This window comes from Grampus griseus (assembly GCF_964374135.1).
Source record: "Grampus griseus genome assembly, chromosome: 2".
NCBI classification, from domain to species: Eukaryota; Metazoa; Chordata; class Mammalia; order Artiodactyla; family Delphinidae; genus Grampus; species Grampus griseus.
This window is the reverse complement of record NC_139018.1, coordinates 92,472,285-92,492,565: the sequence shown is the minus strand read 5'-3', so window position 1 is coordinate 92,492,565 and position 20,281 is coordinate 92,472,285. Positions and strand designations below refer to the sequence as shown.

The 20,281-nt window shown below is 34.3% G+C and overlaps 2 protein-coding genes across 2 annotated transcripts in view; one reads left to right on the top strand and one right to left on the bottom strand.

Annotated features, from left to right (window-relative positions):
* Window positions 1-20,281, top strand: part of FAM227B (family with sequence similarity 227 member B) — a gene marked incomplete at its 5' end in the record, with an annotated part of 252,305 nt that overhangs the window by 87,105 nt on the left and 144,919 nt on the right. The window lies entirely within an intron of this gene.
* Window positions 1-20,281, bottom strand: part of FGF7 (fibroblast growth factor 7) — a 62,954-nt gene that overhangs the window by 3,324 nt on the left and 39,349 nt on the right. The window lies entirely within an intron of this gene.

The following is a 20,281-nucleotide window of genomic DNA, read 5'->3' as shown; positions in this document are numbered from 1 at the left end:
TGTGTATATGTCAATCCCGTCTACCAATTTATCCCTCCCCTCCCTTACCCCCTGGTAACTATAAGTTTGTTTTCTACATCTGTAATTCTGTTGCTCTTTTGTACATAAGTTCATTTGTACCCCCCCAAAATAGTAAATATTTTAAACTGATAGCTTTTTGATAATGAAAACAGCATCTAAAACCAAATTATGAGTCCTGATCACAGAATATTTTATAACTTTATACCATTTAATTAATTTTTTAACCATTATTGAAATTGCCACAAGAAAACCTACTGTTTCATTATATATCATTTCCTAAAGTGCTGTGTTTTAATACTCTAACTACAGTAAGAAAAAAACCTCTCAATCAATTTTTTAAAATGGCATAGAAATTAAAAGTTTAGTGAACTGTTTTATGTAACTACTGGTAATTATACTTTCAACTTGAGACATTCTCTTTCTTGCGCTTAACATAATGTAAAGAAAATTCCAAGTGAAAATTATCTGCATAAATCAAGTTTCCAGAAGCTGTGTTCTAAAATAGTCACTTAAGTGGAGGAAATTCTAATTTTTTTATTCCATGCCTTCACTTCATCCTCTTATTTATTCTTCTGGCTTCATTTTTCCTATCTGGAGAATAAAATTTTTACCCATTTCATCAGGATTAATGTAGCCTAATTAATATGTGTTATCTGTTTCCAATATATGCTGCATATAGAAGTCATTTTCCCACTATACTATGGTTAGCACTAGTCAGAGCTCATCCAATTGAGAGTTCTACAGCTGCTCATCTAGAAGTTGAGGTCTATGAAGAAAATGCAAAGGAATGGATATTTATCTTTTAAAGTATTTATGAAGCATTGTCAGAATGCATAGAACTGTATGGTAATTTTAGGATACAAATTAAGAAAAACAGCACTGGTTTCTGAACTCCAGAAGTTAAAATCTAGTATAAACAGCAAAACACATATGTAAACACACACGTAGATACACCTTAATTAAAAGAAAAGAAAACTTCTGGAGACACAGCCCTGAAGGAGAGGCTAAGGGAAATGTTAACAGTTGCTTACAAGCATGTGAAGGATGTGATGCTGATGCATTCATGCAAAATTCAACAAATCTTCAGTGAGAGCCAGTTCTGTGCTAGGCGCAATTCAGTGACAAACCCTGCCCTTTAGGAGCACTTTATCTGGCAGCTAACTCTTCTTGTTCAGCAAAGGAAGATCAAAGGGAAATAATTTATTACGCAGCAGAATCCAAATAGGTTAAGTTTATATCAATAAACTCAGTGAAGAATACTAAAGAAATTCACTGATTCAACCAATTTGCAATACCCTCAAAACTGAGTAAATATATCTATTTAAAAACATACGGAATAGTTGATTTCTAAAGATCTTACCACTGTAAAATGTGAAGTCAGTTTTTTCCTTCTAGTCCCTTTCTCCTGCTATTTCCCTCTTTATTCAATATTTTCTCTTAGAAAGGAGAGTACTGATGCATAGGCTTAGAGTATCTTTCATGCTCAGTTTTAATTAGGGAATGAAATCTGGCATGTTTGCTGGCTTTTTCGTTTATAGACCAACTGTCTACAAAATATAACTATAGAATGATAGAGGTATTGTTGATTATGCTATGTGGACACTTTCCCTTCAGGTTCAGTCATGACAATATATTCATATTGTCCCATCTCTAAACCCTTTTCCTCTATCCCCTACCTGCCCATTGCCCACCATATTTTTGTTACACTCTGACACTCAATAGGTGATAAACATTGTTAATCTTATCCCTCCGCACATTGGGGTTAAGGACATCAAAAAATCTTTAGATTTTAAACAACCCAATTAAAAACTGGGCAAAATGTCTGAACAGATACCAAAGTAGATATACAGTTGGCAAATAAGCATATGAACAGATGTTCAATCTTTAAAGATTCTACTTTTAACCAGGATGAGGACAGACTTGAAAATGGCAAGGTTCCTGACACACTAATATTGTATATTGTTTGACGTATTTAAAAAATCATTTTACTAGGAAATCAACAGACCTAAAAATATATTTCTTGGAAGAGCATTAAGTAGTACTGGCAGAATTAATACGCTATCAATCCTGACTTTCTGGTCTGTTTTGCCCCGTGTGCTGTGCCTTTTTTTATTCAATAAAACCCAAGAATGAAGAAACTAAAGTTATCATTCTTTCACTTAAGTGCAGAGTAGGAAGTAGTGTTCCTACAGATTTTAAAGTGTTTTAACTTTCCTGTTTTCAAAAAAAGTTTTTATTAAGAATTTATTTTTTAGAGAAGTTTTAGGTTCACAGCAAAATTGAGGGGAAGGTACAGAGATTTCCCAGCTACCCCCTGCTCCCACACATGCATAGCCTCCCCAGTTATCACAGCCCCCACCAGAGTGGTACAGTTGTTATAATTAATGAACCTACATTGACCATCATTATCAACCACAGCCCATAGTTTACTTTATGGTTTACTCTTGGTGTTTGGACATGTATCATCATTTTTGTATCATACAGAGTATTTTTACTGCCCTAAGAGTCCTCTGTTCTCAACCTGTTCATTTCTCTCCCTTACCCGCAACTCTTGGAGACCACTGATCTTTTCACTGTCTCCGTGGTTTTGCTTTTTCCAGAATGTTATATAGTTGGAATCATAGAGTATGTAGCCTTTTCAGGTTGGCTTCTTTCACTTAGTAATATGCATTTAAGGTTCCTCCATGTCTTTTCATGAGTTAGCAGAAAAAAAATTCTTAGTGTTTGATCATGTAAAAATCCACCAGTCCCAGCTCCTTCAATATTTCTTTTCCCTGAACATTTTAAGATTTATATTTAAAAGTTTTGAGGGGCCATATATTAATATAGATGTTCTAGCATGATAACTAAGAGTTATTTTAAAGTTGAAAATAAGTGGAAACAGTGGCTTAATGGTTATTAGGTCACTCAGAACATTTAATTTTGTCCTCGACCAAATATACTTTCTTGGGCACATTAAAACTAAGAATTGGTACCAAAAAAGAAAAACATTTTAATGTTAAATGACTTTTATGATTTTCTGTCAAGCTGGGATTGTTAGATGGAAAATCTTCACCATTATATATTTATATTACATTCAAGGCTATAGATTCCATTCATTTTTATATCATAGAAGTACATCCAAATACATACATACATGTACGCAAAAAATACATCTCATATTTCCAAAATAAAGAACTCTTAAAACTCAACAATAAACAAATAAGCAACCCAGTTAAAAAGTGGGCAAAAGGTCTGAACAGATGTCTCATCAAAGCAAATACACCGATGGCAAATAAGCATATGAAAATATGCTCAACATTATATGTCATTAGGGACTTACAGAATAAAACAACGAGATACCACTACACAACTATTAGAATGATTGAAATTTTTTAAGATACCACTTGCAGACAAGGATGCAGAGCAACTGGAACTGCCATTCATTGCTAGTGGGGATGTAAAGTGGTACAGCCACTTTGGAAAACAGTTTGGTTTCTTACTGAATGCTAAATATACTCTCATCATACAATCCATCAATCCTGCCATAAGTGTTTATCCAATTGAGCTTAAAATTTAAGTCCACACCAAAACCTGAACATGAATATTTATAACAGAGTTTTATTCTAAACCATCAAAACTGGAAGCAACCAAAATGCCCTTTAGCATATGAATGGATAAGCTACGGTACATATGTACTTTGGAATATTTTTCAGCGATAAAAGGAAATAAGCTATCAAGACACAAAAAGATACGGAGGAACCTTCAATGCATATTGCTAAGTGAAAGAGGTCAGTCCGAGAGACTACATACTGTATGATTCCAGTTGTATGACACTCTGGAAAAGGCTAAACTATAGAGACAGTAAAATGATTAGTTGTTGCCAGGGGCTTAGGAAGAGGGGAGTAGGATGAAAATGTGAAGCATGATATTGTTAAGGCAGTGAACCTGTTTTATATGATACTGTAATAGTGGATACATGATATTATACATTTGTCAAAACACATAGAACTATACAAGGCAAAGAGTGAACTTTAGTGTAGACTATGGAGTTTAGTTAACAATATGTAATTACTGATTCATTAATTGTAACAGGTATACCACATTAATGCAAAAATGTTAATAGTAGAGGGACTGTGTGGGGAAGTGGTAGTGGTATGTAGGAACTCTACTATGTACTCATTTTTTCCTGTAAATCTAAAACTGTTCTAAAGAAAAGTCTATTAATTTAAAAAGTACAGTCTACATTTTAATTAATAACATTATATGATTGAGTGTATAAGAAACTATAGAGTTGACGCTTGAACATAGCAGGAATTGGGGCACCGACCCTGGCAGAGTAGAAAAATCCATGTATCAGAGTCAGCCCTCTGTATCTGTAGGTTCCGCATCCTCAGGTTCAAACAACCACAGATCGTGTACTACCTTAGTACATATTTATTGAAAAAAAATCATTTATAAGTAGACTAACACAGTTCAAACCCATTTCGTTCAAGAGTCAACTGTAGTGGAACTTTTTATGATTTATTCTTAACCCAAATATGTAGTAATTCTGGGGTTTATTATTAATTACTACTATTAATGTCTTTGGTGATGGATTAAGATCGCTTACCAAGTTAATGACTTCTCTTTGTGAAATATGGACAGTTATGAGGAGTAAGTTTACAATGCAAACACACTTTGGGCAGTGTAGGAAATACAAATATTCTATATACAGACCACTACTACACTCGTGTGTGATATCTCTCAGGTGTATTGGGATAAAAAAATAACTGAGGTCCAGGAATATTTTAGAAACCTGATCTGGTGACTTTAATTGTGATATCATCAAAATATCTGGATATTAATAAAATACATATCAAAATTCAGTTAGTATTTCCTCCTACAGAAAACAAAAATGAATGATACCAAGCAGTATATACCAAATGCTACAAAGAACAGGATGGAAAATCAATTCAACCGTTATTCACAAGAAAGAGGTGTTACATATCCTAGGTGGTCAAGGGAGGATTTGAGGAACAGATAGAACTTGAATTGCATCTTGAAGGATAGATAAGGTTTACATGGGTAGAATGGAAACGTCATGCTAATTGAGAAATAAAAGTATATGTAAGATAGTAGAGTCAACGATTCATAAGTCATTTTCAGAAGATTGAAATTAGAGCTATCTGTCTGGAGTAGGAAACGTATCAAGAGATAGAAAAAGGTGGAAAAGGAGTTAGGATGAGATTGTTGAGGGCCTTGATTGCCAATTTAATGAATTTTAACTTTTATTTGTAGACAATGAGGAGTCATTGAAGGTTTGAAATTTGAAAAATGTCAGGATATAAATTGTGTTTTAGAAAAATTAATTGGATGTGCAGAGTAGTTAGAGAAAATTGCTAGACTTGTATAAGCCTGATTTTCTTCCTCTGCTAATAGTATGAGTTGACCCATAATGGGCTATTGTTGTGACTTTTAAGTAAGTTAATAAATAAATATTTTCAAAATGTCTCAGTTTAACGTCGAATACAGGAAGTATCAGTAGTTATAACCCATTTGAACAAAAGCTCTTCGGTGTCCTCAATAATTTTTATGAGTGTAAGTTGCCTGATGTCTAAAAAGTTTGAAAACACCTTTTCTAAATTAATTTTATTTCCCCTGGTCTGTTTAGTTGCAGTTTGTACCTTGTATATTGTACCCTTATTATTGTAGGTTAAATAGTTTTGGCCACTTTATATAACTTTCTACATACATAGGTTTATAAATAAAATCTCCATGGCACATGCATACAGAAATGCTCAATATATTCCAAAATGTCTGGAAAATTTCTTAATGATATTTTAAAACATCAAGTTGCAAATTATAATTAAATTATGTAAGTAAATAGTAAAGCATGTAAACCATTTGTTTGATCAACTTGGTTACTAGTTTAATGTTAGTATGGTTTTAATTAAAGAGTAAGGCTAAGAAATGTATTTACACTGCTCTGATTTTTGTACACTGTTACAATTACAAGAACAGGAAAGAATTTTTCTAAATATGTGTTGTGTATTTAAATCCTGTATCTTAGTGTTATATTTTTTACATATTGTGCATGTGATTGCTCCAATTATTATTAAACCTGTGTGTGTGCATGCACACACAATATTGTAAATTCAAAAGAATTGACTTCAAAGAATGGTAGACTCTTGATTTTGTATACTTGTGTCTCTCTTGGACATCTTCAGTCCCTCCCTTCATTGCCTTTTGATTACAAAAATCCACTTTCCAAATTTTTCTCTCAATAAGGCTGTTTTAAGATATTCATAGACCCTAAGTACTACTATTTCCCAAGACCACCCTATACCAATCTGACATTAAAATACATCCATATTTCTCATTAGATACAATATTTTATAACTATTTTAAAGTTTTATATAAATTTTCTTTTGAAATTACTTGGCCTAAAGTAACTCATTTTATCATTTGCTATCAACTTTCTGCAAATACTGTACATTCTAGGGAGTTCTTACAAAGTGAAAAAAAATTATCAAATTGTTTTCAAATGTTATGAAAAAATTGATAAATTTAATAAATAATGAAGTTGGCTTGATATATTTTATAAGTTAAATATTTGCTAATCTCTTTATTTTCTTGTCAAATTTTACTGTCAATATCTAAATTTCAAAGGTTTAAATATATTTGTAAGCTTGATGTTTTCACAGGCTCTAGGCTCTGTGCCTAAGGGCCAAATGAATAAAATGTCCCTGCCCTTAACTCTGAAATCTTTTCAAAAGACTATCCCACTTCCTTTTCACTAGCACCAAATTTCCTGAACTATAGACTAAATCTGCTCACTTTTCCTCAATTTAACACTTGCATTCTAACTTTTAATCTGTTTAATGGCTTTATCTCTTCAAGGCCATCAATGACCTCCTCAGCGCCAAGTTCAAGAGTTTTTCAATAGTCATAAATTTCTTCTCTGCATCTTTTGGCACTCTCAGTATCCCTAGTTCTATTCCTAATTCTCACTGTTTCTCTAATCTTGCACTACGTTGATCTATTAATTTTTTTTAAATGGTTAATTTTTGTGTAGCCATATCTATGTATCTTTTTTGATAATTTATTGTATTTTTTTATGCTTAAAAGTATTTTTTACATTCCACTATCTGAAATACATTTTATTCTAGCTTTTGTAATGTAAGTTTTAAATATATCTCTTAAATTCATCTGGAATTAATTTTGGGATATGATGTGAGATGAAACTCTAAACTGATATTTTATGCCAAGACTGAATCAGGAAGAAATAGAAAATATGAACAGACCAATCACAAGCACTGAAATTGAAACTGATTAAAAATCTTCCAACAAATAATTTTTTCAATATTAGTTATTAAATACGTCATTACATTTTTTACTGATGCAATGCCTCTCTTTTACCTTACATTGGCTATCTTATTTTGTCCCATTGATGTATCTATCTGTCTGCTATATACCCACACTAATTTATTGTAGGTTACCAATTCTGAAGTGACTCATTACATTTATAGGTAGCTCTGATCCTAGGTGTTACTAAATACTCTCAGATATATCCTCTAAAGCTATGCAGAATAAATCAAAAGCTTTTCCACATAACACCCCTTCAAAGAGATGAAGACATTGGTCATGCCCCTCCACCAGGCAAAGCATCCATCTGTAGTTTCTTCAGCCATACCCGATACTGCATGGATTCCAGACTCTTCACCAGTTATATTACTTACTTAAAACCAGCTTCTCAGCAAGAACTAGATCTATATAGATAGCCCAAGACAGAATACTGTTCATTATTTCCCTTAATATAGACCATAAACTACAGTAATACAGCTCACCATCTTCCTTAAGCGTATTTTTAATCATTTCATTATTTTGGAGTACTGATATAATAAAAAGTGTGCATATCAAAAAAATTTTATTTCAGATTAGTATATTTTGAAGGTTATTTTATAAAGTTTAAGTATAATCATAATTCATGTTTTATATATAAAGACAAATATCAGATATCCCTTTTAACATGATTTCTTTATTTTTAAAGCATGCTTTGAGGACAAAAAATTTCAAAATGATCTTATGTGGTATGTGCAGAATTGAAATGTATTAAATTAAATGTAAATTAAAATATGAATGTCATAGTATTAAAGGTGACAAAATACACTTTGCTACTCTGGTATGATTAATAGACTATTTCTATGCTTTTAAAAAATTAGGTCATTTATTTTTACAATTTCATCTAGTTTTTAAATGGTGAGGTAGGAGAAATAGTGTAATTCTGCTATTTGTAAGTAGTGCTCCACAAATTGAGTACTGCAGATATAGAGAATCATTATACCCCCCAAAAAGTGAAGCCAACTCCAGTATGATTATCACAGTATTTTCTGCAACATATGAAATTATAGCAAATATTCATTGAGTGTTTACTATTGCCAGACCCCATTCTAGGCACTGGGATTTTACCAATCTGGAGAAGAGTATCTAAAAGTGAATTGTGGAGTTATCTTTATGCTTCTTATTAGCTTATATTTAACTCAGTATCCTTTATGCTTCCTATTGTTAACTGACAGCCTGTTAAGGTTATAAATTTAACACCATATGACAATGAGTGAACATATTTATATAATAGTGAAAACCATCATGATTTGATTATGTAGTGAAAGGATTAGTTAACTAAGTCATGAGCAAATTTGTCTCATCTCTCTAATTGCCAGGCACCTGTATTTGATATGTCTGTGTAGGCACTCAAACCATTCTTTTATAAAGAATGATTTTTTACAAAAATATATAGAAGTTGTGAGAAGATTATGCCTTTAGTTAACTTAATTTGCCAAGCACCTTGGAAACCCCTGGGTGATATACATAAAATCACTGGAGAAATGATTAGTTGAATTTTTTAATTCAGCCTAAGATTATGTTAACTATTTTAGAAGCAGTGACACATTGATGGCTTATATTGAGGTTGTAAAGTACACAAGACTTTATTCATGTAAGTAAATCACATCACCATTTTGTCATCATGTGATTTTTTTTTTACTAAAGTTCAGGTCTTTATATTTCTGTCTAATATTCAATATCCCTGTCTGTCAGAATGTTTAAAGTTTTAATTAAGCCACCTTAAATCCTATTTGTAAATTGATACGGAATAATTATAAGTAAATGATACATGAGTATATTAGAAAATTATGGTACCCGACGTATTAACTATTCCTTTCATTTATTTGTCATCAGCAAATTTGAGAGATGTCTTCATCTCTAATGTGCAATGTTATGTAGCTCTTTTCCATCTTCTATTAATCATTGCCCTTTGCACTTTTTTACACCCATTAGAAGTTATAAGTTTTGATCCTAGCTCTTTTCTCTTGAGGCATACTGGGCTTCCTATTCTCTCCTTGTCATATCTGCAGTCCTTAAATCTTCATGCTATGACAGCATGGTGTCATTCATTCAATCATATGCAGGCATTTTTCTCCCCCACTTTCTGAGCAAAGACTATTTATTATTCCCCTATTTGCATTCTCCTCTTTTTCCACAGCTGTAGAATTTTTAGCTGGCTGCACATAATGAACATGACATTTCCCAGTCTGCCTTGCAGTTCAGTTTGGCCATGTGACCAAGTTCTAGCTGATGCGATGTAAGTGGAGTGAAATATCCCATGGCAATTCCCAGAAATCTTCCATAAGAGATAGCCAGCAGGAACCCCTTATACCCACTTTTTCTTCCTTGGTTCCGTTCTCCTGCTGGAATATGGATTCTACCCTAGATTATGAGAACAAAGTGATTGTGGAACTGTGAGCTGACTGTAGCCTGTTAACTCTCAGATGATTTTATGGAGCAGAGTTGTCACTTCTCTAGATGTTCATTGGCTGGAGAAATAAATGATTTTGCTTAAGCCAAACCAAATCTTTAACTAATACACATCAATTTCATTTTCCCATCAGGCACATTCTTCACAAAATGCACATAAAAATACAGGAGCCCATTTTTTCAGTTATTATAAGCCACCAGCCAGAAAGGCAAATTCTGTATTCAAAGGGAAGTCCTATTAAGTATTGTTAATAGTCAGGTACTTACTTTCATAGTTTTTTTTTTTTTTTCCACTTCTAAAGTCAGGAATTTAAACTAGATGAAGAAATGAAAACAGGACCTGTGCTCTCATGTCCTTCATTTTCTTATTCAGAACTTCAGTATCGCTAGAGATTCCAAGTTTCTTCTGGTGCTGTCATTCATTCCTACATGTGTCAGCATTCAGTTAGCTTGGTGAATCTTCACCAGTCCTCCTTTACATTGATACATCCATCAGGAATACCCTGCCCCCACGCCACAGTGAGTTATGTCAAGCACGTGTTCATTTGCTTCTTAGGTAGCGAATGACCTAATTTCAGCTAGCTTTTCTTTTTTTTTCATAAATGTATTTATTTTTGACTGTGTTGGGTCTTTGTTGCTGTGCGTGGGCTCTCTCTAATTGCAGTGAGCAGTGGCTTTTCTTGTTGCGGAGCATGGGCTCTAGGCACACGGGCTTCAGTAGTTGTGGCTTGCAGGCTCTAGAGCGCAGGCTCAGTAGCTGTGGCACACAGGCTTAGTTGCCCTGTGGCATGTGGGATCTTCCCAGACCACGGATCGAACCTGTGTCCCCTGCATTGTCAGGCGGATCCTTAACCACTGTGCCACCAGGGAAGCTTTTCTGACTTTCTTTTTCTCTTTTTTTTTTTTTGCGGTACGTGGGCCTCTCACCATTGTGGCCTCTCCCATTGCGGAGCACAGGCTCTGGACGCGCAGGCTCAGCGGCCATGGCTCACAGGCCCAGCCGCTCCGCGGCATGTGGGATCTTCCCGGACCGGGGCACAAACCCGTGTCCCCTGCATCGGCAGGTGGACTCTCAACCACTGCACCACCAGGGAAGCCCTGACTGTTTCTTATTGTGACATAAAGCATGAGATGCTGTTGCCAATCTTCCAGAAAGACCTGATTCACCATTCTTGGTTAGAACAGCATAACTGTTCATTTGTGAAAAAAACAATTTATTGGGTACTTAACTATGTTCAGTATTCTGCATATATGTTCTCTTTCTCATCTATAATTATTTCATTTGCCATATTCTTAATGATAGGTTAGATTCCCTAGCCTCTTTAGTTTTTTTTTTTCTTGGCTTCCTTCCTGAATTAGTTATTTTTTTAAACCCACTATAAAAATTCTTTTCTAATAAGCTGTAGTGTAGAAAAGAGTATCTCAAGCCTTTTCACCTTCACATCTAGCCAAGAAAAACAGCTTATATTTCTGTTACACATGGTGGCCATCTCAGACACAAGGACAAACACAACAGTTACATCCCAAGTCACTCCCAATAGTTCACTGATGTCCTTACATCCTGGAATTTCTCCTGGCTAGTCATTGAGTTCCTGGAAGAATTTCTTTTCATTCTTTCTGGATGGTTCCCTTCTCACTGCCTGTATACTTTGTTAATCTTCTAAGTGGAGCATAATACTGGAATGAACCACCTTGATGTCAAACCTAGCTTCTTTCAGTAAATATGATAAAACACAAATACTCAACATATTCTTGACAACAGTGGTTCAAATTATTTCTATCCCATTTGCTCATTCCTCTTGCTGTGCCCATCTCCTCAGCTTCTAGGCCCAATGGATGTTGAGGCTAAGACATAAGAATAGGGAATTAGAGAAGTCAAGGATCATTTTAAACCTGGCTAATTTTGAGAATGAGTACATGAGAAGAAGTTGGGGTGGGACTAATAATGTGTTGAGTTTTATGAAGATGCTGAGTTTGAAAATTTGGCACTTTTCTGTATCTTGTTCCTAAATTTTACATAAGCAAATTACTCTGTGATCTAAATCCACAATTAAATTCTAGCTGTGCTAGATGTATAAGATTAACAGAATTGTTTGTTAGCAATAAAAAATAATTATGTGGGGCTTCCCTGCTGGCGCAGTGGTTGAGAGTCTGCCTGCCGATGCAGGGGGCATGGGTTCGTGCCCCAGTCTGGGAAGATCCCACATGCTGTGGAGTGGCTAGGCCCATGAGCCATGACCACTGAGCCTGCGCGTCCAGAGCTTGTGCTCCACAATGGGAGAGGCCACAACAGTGAGAGCCCCACGTACTGCAAAAAATTAAAAAAATAAAATAAAATAATTATGTGTAGCACCAAAAGTTTTCAGGTGATATTGGACTTTTAAAAATATGGCAATAATGTTAGTGTTTTTAAATTTTTTAACATTTACCCAGCATTCCCGATATTCACGGTGTTAAAGGGGAATATCTGTAGCCTTACATGAACTCCTCTAAGCCTGCTTCCCCCTTTAATCTGTAATCTACAATCACATCCTGGAATTTCATCATTTTCCATGCTCTGATCACAATACTGAGGTCTTCAAAAGATGAAGTAAATCAAAATGTCCCAGTTTGATTATCATTGCATGCAGGGCTTAAATTTTACCAGTGGGAATGATATTGAGACATGTATTGAAGCATAACTACTTTTTCTATTTAATACCTTCCTCCATTGATAAAATGGAATCACTGAACTCTTTAATTGTACTATGGAAATGAGAATTCTTTGGTTTGAAGTGGCTAGATAGTTCCTCAGTTCTTTCCTTACCATTATTTTTCATTTTGAATTTGTTTTTTTATTATTATAACTTCCTGGAGTCATAAAATATTGAAAGATAATGGCAGTATATTTTAGCCAGTAGCTTCTCAATCATGTTATTGCTATTATCAACCACTTTTAAAGGCTTAGCTTAGTTGTGACAAGATCTTTGTAATTAAGATTGGTTTATTCACTGATTCCAGTAGTTGTTATAAATGAGCTCCTCAACTACTTTTAGTCTGCTGTTTAGTGAAATCAGGATCTTTAAGTAAATAGTTTGTTGAATTCTTAGTGACAACTAGTAATTTAATCCATAAGTCACTGTTTTGGCTTTGACTACAAAAAGAAAGCTGTTTTTACTGTTCTAACTCTGAGAAAGGGAATAAAAAATGTTGTGCCGTTAAAAGCCAAATGATTTGTTAGTGTGAGATTTAGAATGAAATAAAATAATGTTTATAAATTGTATATAATTATGAGAACTAAATATAAAATATTTTGATGATTAAACTAATTTTAATGCTCCACACCCTTCAAATAGAAGTAGAATTATGTTTAATTTTTAAAGTATCTCTGGAGGAAGTAGCAGTTTTGTTTATAGACGGTACTCAGTGAAATGAATGGTATATTTACCTCTAATCAAGGAATGATTCTTTAAAGCAAATGTGTTCGAAAGCAGAGTAACATAAATCATATATTGACCATTGTAGATAAATTGCTTATAGGAAGATAAAAGACTCATGTACTACTTTAAATCTGTTTGTCTTCAGTTTATTTTTCAGATAGTTTATGAGTCATTTATTTTCTTTTAAACAACTTATGCCTGGAACTTCTATCATGAACCAAATTTTATCAAAATGTGAAAATTGCTTAAGAACGTGTAGCTGCCAGTATTTTGTTTCAAGGTGTCAACTGAAACACAAGCAGGTGACCTTTAGTAATGTATGCATGTTATTCAAAATCAACTTCCTCAAAAATTATAGTAAAACAGACAAACACCAAATTATCTTAGGTTGAAATAAATTTGTTCTTTCAGGTAAGAAAAGTGACTGCTTAACGTGAAAGACAAATTTTATTTTCAGGCTAGTGTTGGTTTAGGACCAGCAGGTGGGTATGCTACGCACACACTGACTTTGCTGTCCAGAGGCAATAATTCAGGGTCTGAGTTGGGAAAGAAGTGAATTCACTTTCCCTGCATTTCTTTATCGGCTTCCACTTGGAGTAGGTGACACAAAGGACTTTGTGGAGGTAGTGACCTCCAGCAGGTTCCAGTTTCTCTTACTTTGCCCACGAACACCAGAATCCACTGTTATAAGATAACACAATTGATACATGTGGGTGATAATGCTAATCTTGTCTCTGGATCACTTTACCCTAAAAAGGCATGCCCTGTAACTGTTAAATAACAGATCTAAGACAGAACTTTGGAATACACTAAAAGAAATTAGAAAACTAATCAAATCAAAGCCAGCATAAACGAAACACAAATAGATAAATTATTACCGAAACCCAGAAAGTGTAATTCCCATCAAACCAGCATGAAACTCAAAACAGTTCCACATGATTGCATAATTGCTGGTATCAAATGTAACTGAAATGTTCTGCAACAAGAGAATTGATTCCACACTGTCATCATCACTGGGGGGTAAATCAATTATGGTTCTTATCAATCCTATATCTATTCTATCATGATGTCCAAAAACACTTAAATGACTTGTCTGGTTAGGTAAAAAGAATCATGTCATTCATTCAGGGATTTATTAAGAAAATAAATGAAACATTAGAAAAAAACTTTAGAAAGTACATTGGCTTGTGGTACAGCGATGGCAATGTTTTGTTTTGCAAGAATTTATGTTGCAACAGCTTGTTTCAGCAGGGTTAGAACTATGCCAGAATTAGAAGCAACTATTCAGTTGTGCAACAAAAAGGATGATTCCAGTGGCATATTACTGAATAATATCATGGGAACATCATTGAACTTTATTACACAGAATTAAATTTCTGTACCAATTTACTGACCTTTCCTTATCATTTATGGCCTCTGGAACATAAGGGGGCCAATTTTCCCCTTTGGGCCAGGGAAAGCCTGTTCCCTGAATCAGACAGGAAGAAATACTCTGTCCTGTTATCTCTGAGGGTTCTATACTTTTATTCAGAAAGAATTCTTTACCTAATCAAAGTATTTACATCTGCTAAATACAACACTTTACTGTCCTTAAAATGGCTCCAAAATTATCAGAATAGGTACAGATACCATATCAGTAGATGTGAGATAAATATCAGATTTGTGTGTGAAATAGAAATAATCTCTTCCTACTACCTAGAAAATCTCTCCCATACTCTGACTTTTCCTCAAGTCTAAAGTACCTCCAAAAGGGAACCTAGTTTTTTATTACATAGGACTAGAGGTAAGGCTCAAAAAAATATATATCTTGGATGCGTAACACATAGACATAAATTCATACTACGTTGTAAGTGACTATATCTTCTCTGACAGCAGAATTTGATTGTGCTAGAAGGGAATGAGTATAAGGACACCAAGAATGAAACTGAAAGGGGAAATTGTCATAAAAGGAAGAAGTTATGGAAACTCTCATTCACACTTTGCATACAGCTAGCTCTAGGAGTCAACACATCTGTAGGCTTCATCTAATTCATAGAGACACCAGCTTAGAAGATAAACCACACATCCACTTCATCCCTCTATTTTAACTTCAATATGTCCTGTGAAGTTTTGCTGTCTGGCAGATATATAATGTAATCTATCCTCTTTCCCTCTTTAATTTATATTTAAATATTCTGCCACCCAGGCAATAAAATAATTCTAAACACTTTGGTTTTTAGATCATGATGGTAATCAGCATTGAAAAATTAAATCATGATTTAAAGCCATTTTGGTCATTGGCTTTTAGTAAGTTTTAGGCACACATTTGTTGCTAGCAGTCTAAATGAAGAGTTTAATACAGATTAGTTGTGTTTTCAACAGAACTGAAAATTAAAAAGAAATAAAAAATATGAGTTTACTGAGGAAGATAGTGAAAGTATTAAAAAGGAGATCCAGACACCCCAAACTCTTACCAGAAACTATCACATTTGCCCTTTCTATATTACCAAATGTGTATGTAGTACTTCTCTTCCGCTTCCATTGCCATCACTTTAGTCCAGGCCTTCGTCATTTGTAACTAAACTATTATTATAGTTTTTAAACTAGATCACTACCTCCAGCCACTCTGACTTTATATTTACCCTTTTTGTATTCATAAAGGACATGTTATAAAGGTTACTCTTCTGCTCCCAAACTTTCAGTGGTATACTCTACTGTAAAGCAAAATAAAATAAAACCTCTTTTCCTTGGAATTCAAAGCCCTCCAAAATCTGACTCCAGCCTACTTTTAGAATTTTCTCCCATTGTTCCTCTACAACATACATGAGCCTTTGGCTCCAAACTGATTTACTCATTGTCTTCCTCTCCCGTACAAATTGCCAGAAACTTTTCTTGCGTCTGCCCACCAGTTCCCGTAATTACATTGCATCTCTATTTCAGTATTTCCCAAACATTGCCTCATGGACTGGCTGCACGGAATCACATGATGAACTCTTTTAAAAATTTCAAACGCCCAGTTCCTACTCCTCAGAAAGTCTTATCCAATAGATTCGAGGTGAGGCTTGGGAATCGTTACTTTAACAGCTTCCATTTAGCGACACATTTCTTTCAAAGCCAAATAGAAATTCAAATTTTTCCATAATGTTTTACAGTTTTCTGATCTGTCGTCATCTATTTTACTTTAAGAACACACTGCTATACTATGAATTAGCAATCACCTCTATTCTTCTATTGTTCCTCAATTTTAGCCTATTTTTTCCATCTATGTTACAAGCTGTTTGAGATTATTTTATAATTCTGCAAATCCCTAGTACTTAGTGTAAGGCTTTGTACTTGGCAGGCTCTCATTAAATGCTGAAGTGTAGATAGAATAATACATAAATCCCATATTAACTAGTGTGTCATATTATAAATCAGCAAATATAAATCAGTAATATTCCAGGGTTAAAGAATTAATGAGTGTCTTAATCATACTAAACATCAGAAGAACCTAAGGGTAAAGATTGATTAACCAGAAGTATTTGTTAAATTTCCTTTTAATTTTCATTACATTTTTTGAGTTTAATTAGATAAGAAGCACAAAATTCCATGGTTAATTCAAACTATAGTTCATCTCAGATTATATTTTATGATGCCAACTCAAAAAAGTTGAGAGATTCCAAACGTCTCTAGTTATCTAACCAGTTATAGGTTTTCTTTCTTGGTTTTGGCTAAACCTCTCTTGAACCTATTTATATTTTTAGCATGCAGTACTTGTGTGTGTAACAACTTCCATATGTTTTCTGTTTGCTGTGTAATATAGCACATCTACTTTTCTGTCTTACTCTTAGCACATCAAGGCTTTAAGAAGTACATTCTAGTTCTAATACTTCATGACCTGACTAGCAAGTCTCTATTCTGCTTATCCACGTTGTTATGATTTTATAGACATTGAATATCGTCCATCTTAATATTCATCTTAATAAACATTTATTTTTCTAGATCATAGCCCAAATTTTTTAGCCTATGCCATGGATGTCTTATATCATTCATTCATTCATTCATTCTAGTTCTAGGATGCTTCCATTGTACTGTGTGGTCCTTATTAGTGCTAAGCAAAGAGAACGACATCTGTATTCCAGACGTAGATATACCATGTTGTTTACACAGAACTATTATAATATGTTCTGTTTTATGTCTTACTTTCTTCCCGATGATGCCCATTACTTTACTGGTCTTTTGGGTACAAGTACACGTATCTTTAGGGAAAATATCCAGAGTGATTTCTTGATGCTTTTTTTGGTGAGGAAGTTACTGTTTGGAGCCCTTTATTACATAAATATAAATTAAATTTTACTGAAAATTATAAGCTCATCTGCCAGTTTTCTGCTTACCTATATACATATGTTCTCTCTTGCAGAATTTTATCATCATTAGCTTATTTTACTAATTTAAAGATGTTAGCATAATCTGCAAACTTGGAATTTTCACCATATATTCTCACTGTTAGAAAATGTTGACTAGGTTGGATCATTTTACTGATCCCTGAGGAATCTCACTGTTATATATTTTCAAAGTATTCATTCAGACTAATTCTTTATTTTGAATTTGTTCCTTTTTCTTTAACCAGTGATTCTCAGAATGATGGGCTGGGAGTTGGTGTGGGGGCAGGTGTTGTTGAGTAAAGAACATCCTTCAGGGAAAAAGGTTTCAGAATTACTGGGAATTTTTAAAACCGCACACATTTCATGGAGATTCTAATATTTCCTCCCCATCCTTGAAAAGCCATGTTCTGCCCAACCCATCCCTTATGGGACTTATCACTGTAATTAGCCAATGATACTGATAAAAGTATTCTCTATACAACAGGTATTTGAGGGTGAACAAAGTTCACAATCTATTCAATGACAGGTTTTAAAAAGTATCTCCCCAATAAAAAGGATCAGCTTTGTCTTCGCATCGTAATAGTAACTTCTTTTTAAAAAACTTGTTTTTTGAACCACGTCAGATAATTTTGAAGATCAACAAAATGATGTCGACATGCTTATTTCCTCAGAGAACTATAGTAAATAGGCACAATTTTCCTCTTACAGAAACTGTCTTATCTTTCCTCAACATCTATCCTACAAACTTCATCATATTTTGTAGCAACATAGTAGAGAGATAGGGCAAATTAGGCAAAGGAACTGTATGAGAAAAACACAAAGTATAAACTACAGTGGCATTTTGGGGTTAGTTTGCTGTGCTTGTAGCATATACAAGGTGGACTGCCAAGAGAAAAAACAATGAATATAGCAAGGGCCAGATCATGAAGAACGTTATGTGGCTAGTTGAGTTTGGGTTTTTATTCTGTAGGAGATGGGGAGCCACTGAAAGTTTTAGAAAGATGCTTCTATTCATAGTGTAGGAGATGGATTGCCAAGAGGCAAGACCAGTGAAGAGATGACAGCTCTGGTCTAGACAAAACCTGATGAAGGCCTGCTCCAAGGCAAGGGTAATAGGGGTTGGGGATTAGAGGTGAGTGTACTTGTTTCCTCAATACATTACACTTGCGTAAATGGTTAATACAGATTCTCAATCCTATTTTGAGTGATTTAAGACATAACCTCTTAAAAGACCTCAAAGTATGGTTGATACTTAGAGAATCCAATAATGTTATAGCTACCACAGCACAGCTCCAATATGCCAAAACTGAACGTTTAAATGCCCAAGTTAGGGCCTAAAGAAGAAAATTTTATTACTTGTTTTGAATGTAAGATCAAGTTTATAATGTATCAATAACCTTCTAGAATAGTCATCCCCTTTGTACATTCCAAAATCTTCACTAGTCTAAGCTACATTCATATTATGATATCTCACTTGTTTATCTTTCAAAGTTGTCTTTTAACTTAACTGGAAGCAAAATAAATTAAACAGGAGAAGGAGGAGAGAGCAGTCATATAATCTGTGAATAAAGGTAAGTTAGCTTTCCTCCTCCTGGTAAGAGTCACTGTGACCTGCCTTTACCTTCCTTCCCCGTGCTTTCCAGTTGTGTGCCATTGAGAGTGGATCACACACAAGGAATTAGGAGATACCGAGAACAGAATAGAATGATGAGAGAGTTGTAAGCTATATTTGCCCATGCTAGAAAAGAGAACTGCGGGACTAGATTAAAGATATTTCTGGATGAAAGCTGGATCTCTAGGCAGTGTAAGGAAAGAAAGGATTGCAGAACAACCCCAGATTAAGAAACCTCATTTGAGAACATCTAAATTTAGTAGACATATATATTAGGAGCTTACTATTCATCCTGCAAAATACTTTCTTTGGAAAGGATTTCTGGCAAGATATTTTAAATAATAGGATCCTTTTTTATGCATTCAGATGTGATTAGGTATAAAAAACACAATAATCAATTTTTCAAAGTTATGTCTATTATATAAATCAGGGTGCCTATTAACCATATACAGATAGTGAGCTCTCCGCTGTTTAAGTTAAATCAATATAATTAGCATAAGGAAATTCAGCTCAATTTTCTGTGATATCTCTTCTGTGATGATGTTTTAATTGAGTATCAAACTTTTTCCTTAAAAAAATCAGGATTGCCCTTACTTTTTTGATGCCTTGAGAATATGTATACTCTATCTGCACTACCTAGATGCACAGTGTACAGACTAATCTAGCCAATGTATTGCAGGGATCAACCCCATATGATCAAGTTAAACAAGAGTGCATGGCTCTTTCACAGAGAGACAAGATATCTGGTACTAAGTGTGGAGAAGTGCCAGAGCGTGAAGTATGCAGTTTTTCAAATCAGCTAAAGTTTGCATTGAAAAATAGACCTGATGTCAAATAAGCCACTGCTCTTTTTATAACTGTAGTAATGATCAAGGAGTATGTCTATTTAATAGTTTTCAAATCAAAATAAAATGAAGCAAAGTTTTGACTGTGTACCTGCCCTGTCTAGAATTATACATGGATCCATCGTGTAGAGTGTGGGAAACACACAAAAAAATAAGTTGATAGCTCTCTATCTCTGAAAAATGAATTGTCTTTGGGAAATAAAGAGACCTACAATTAACCCACATGACAAGAAAGACTTTCAGTGGCAAAGTAGTAAAGAAGAGAAA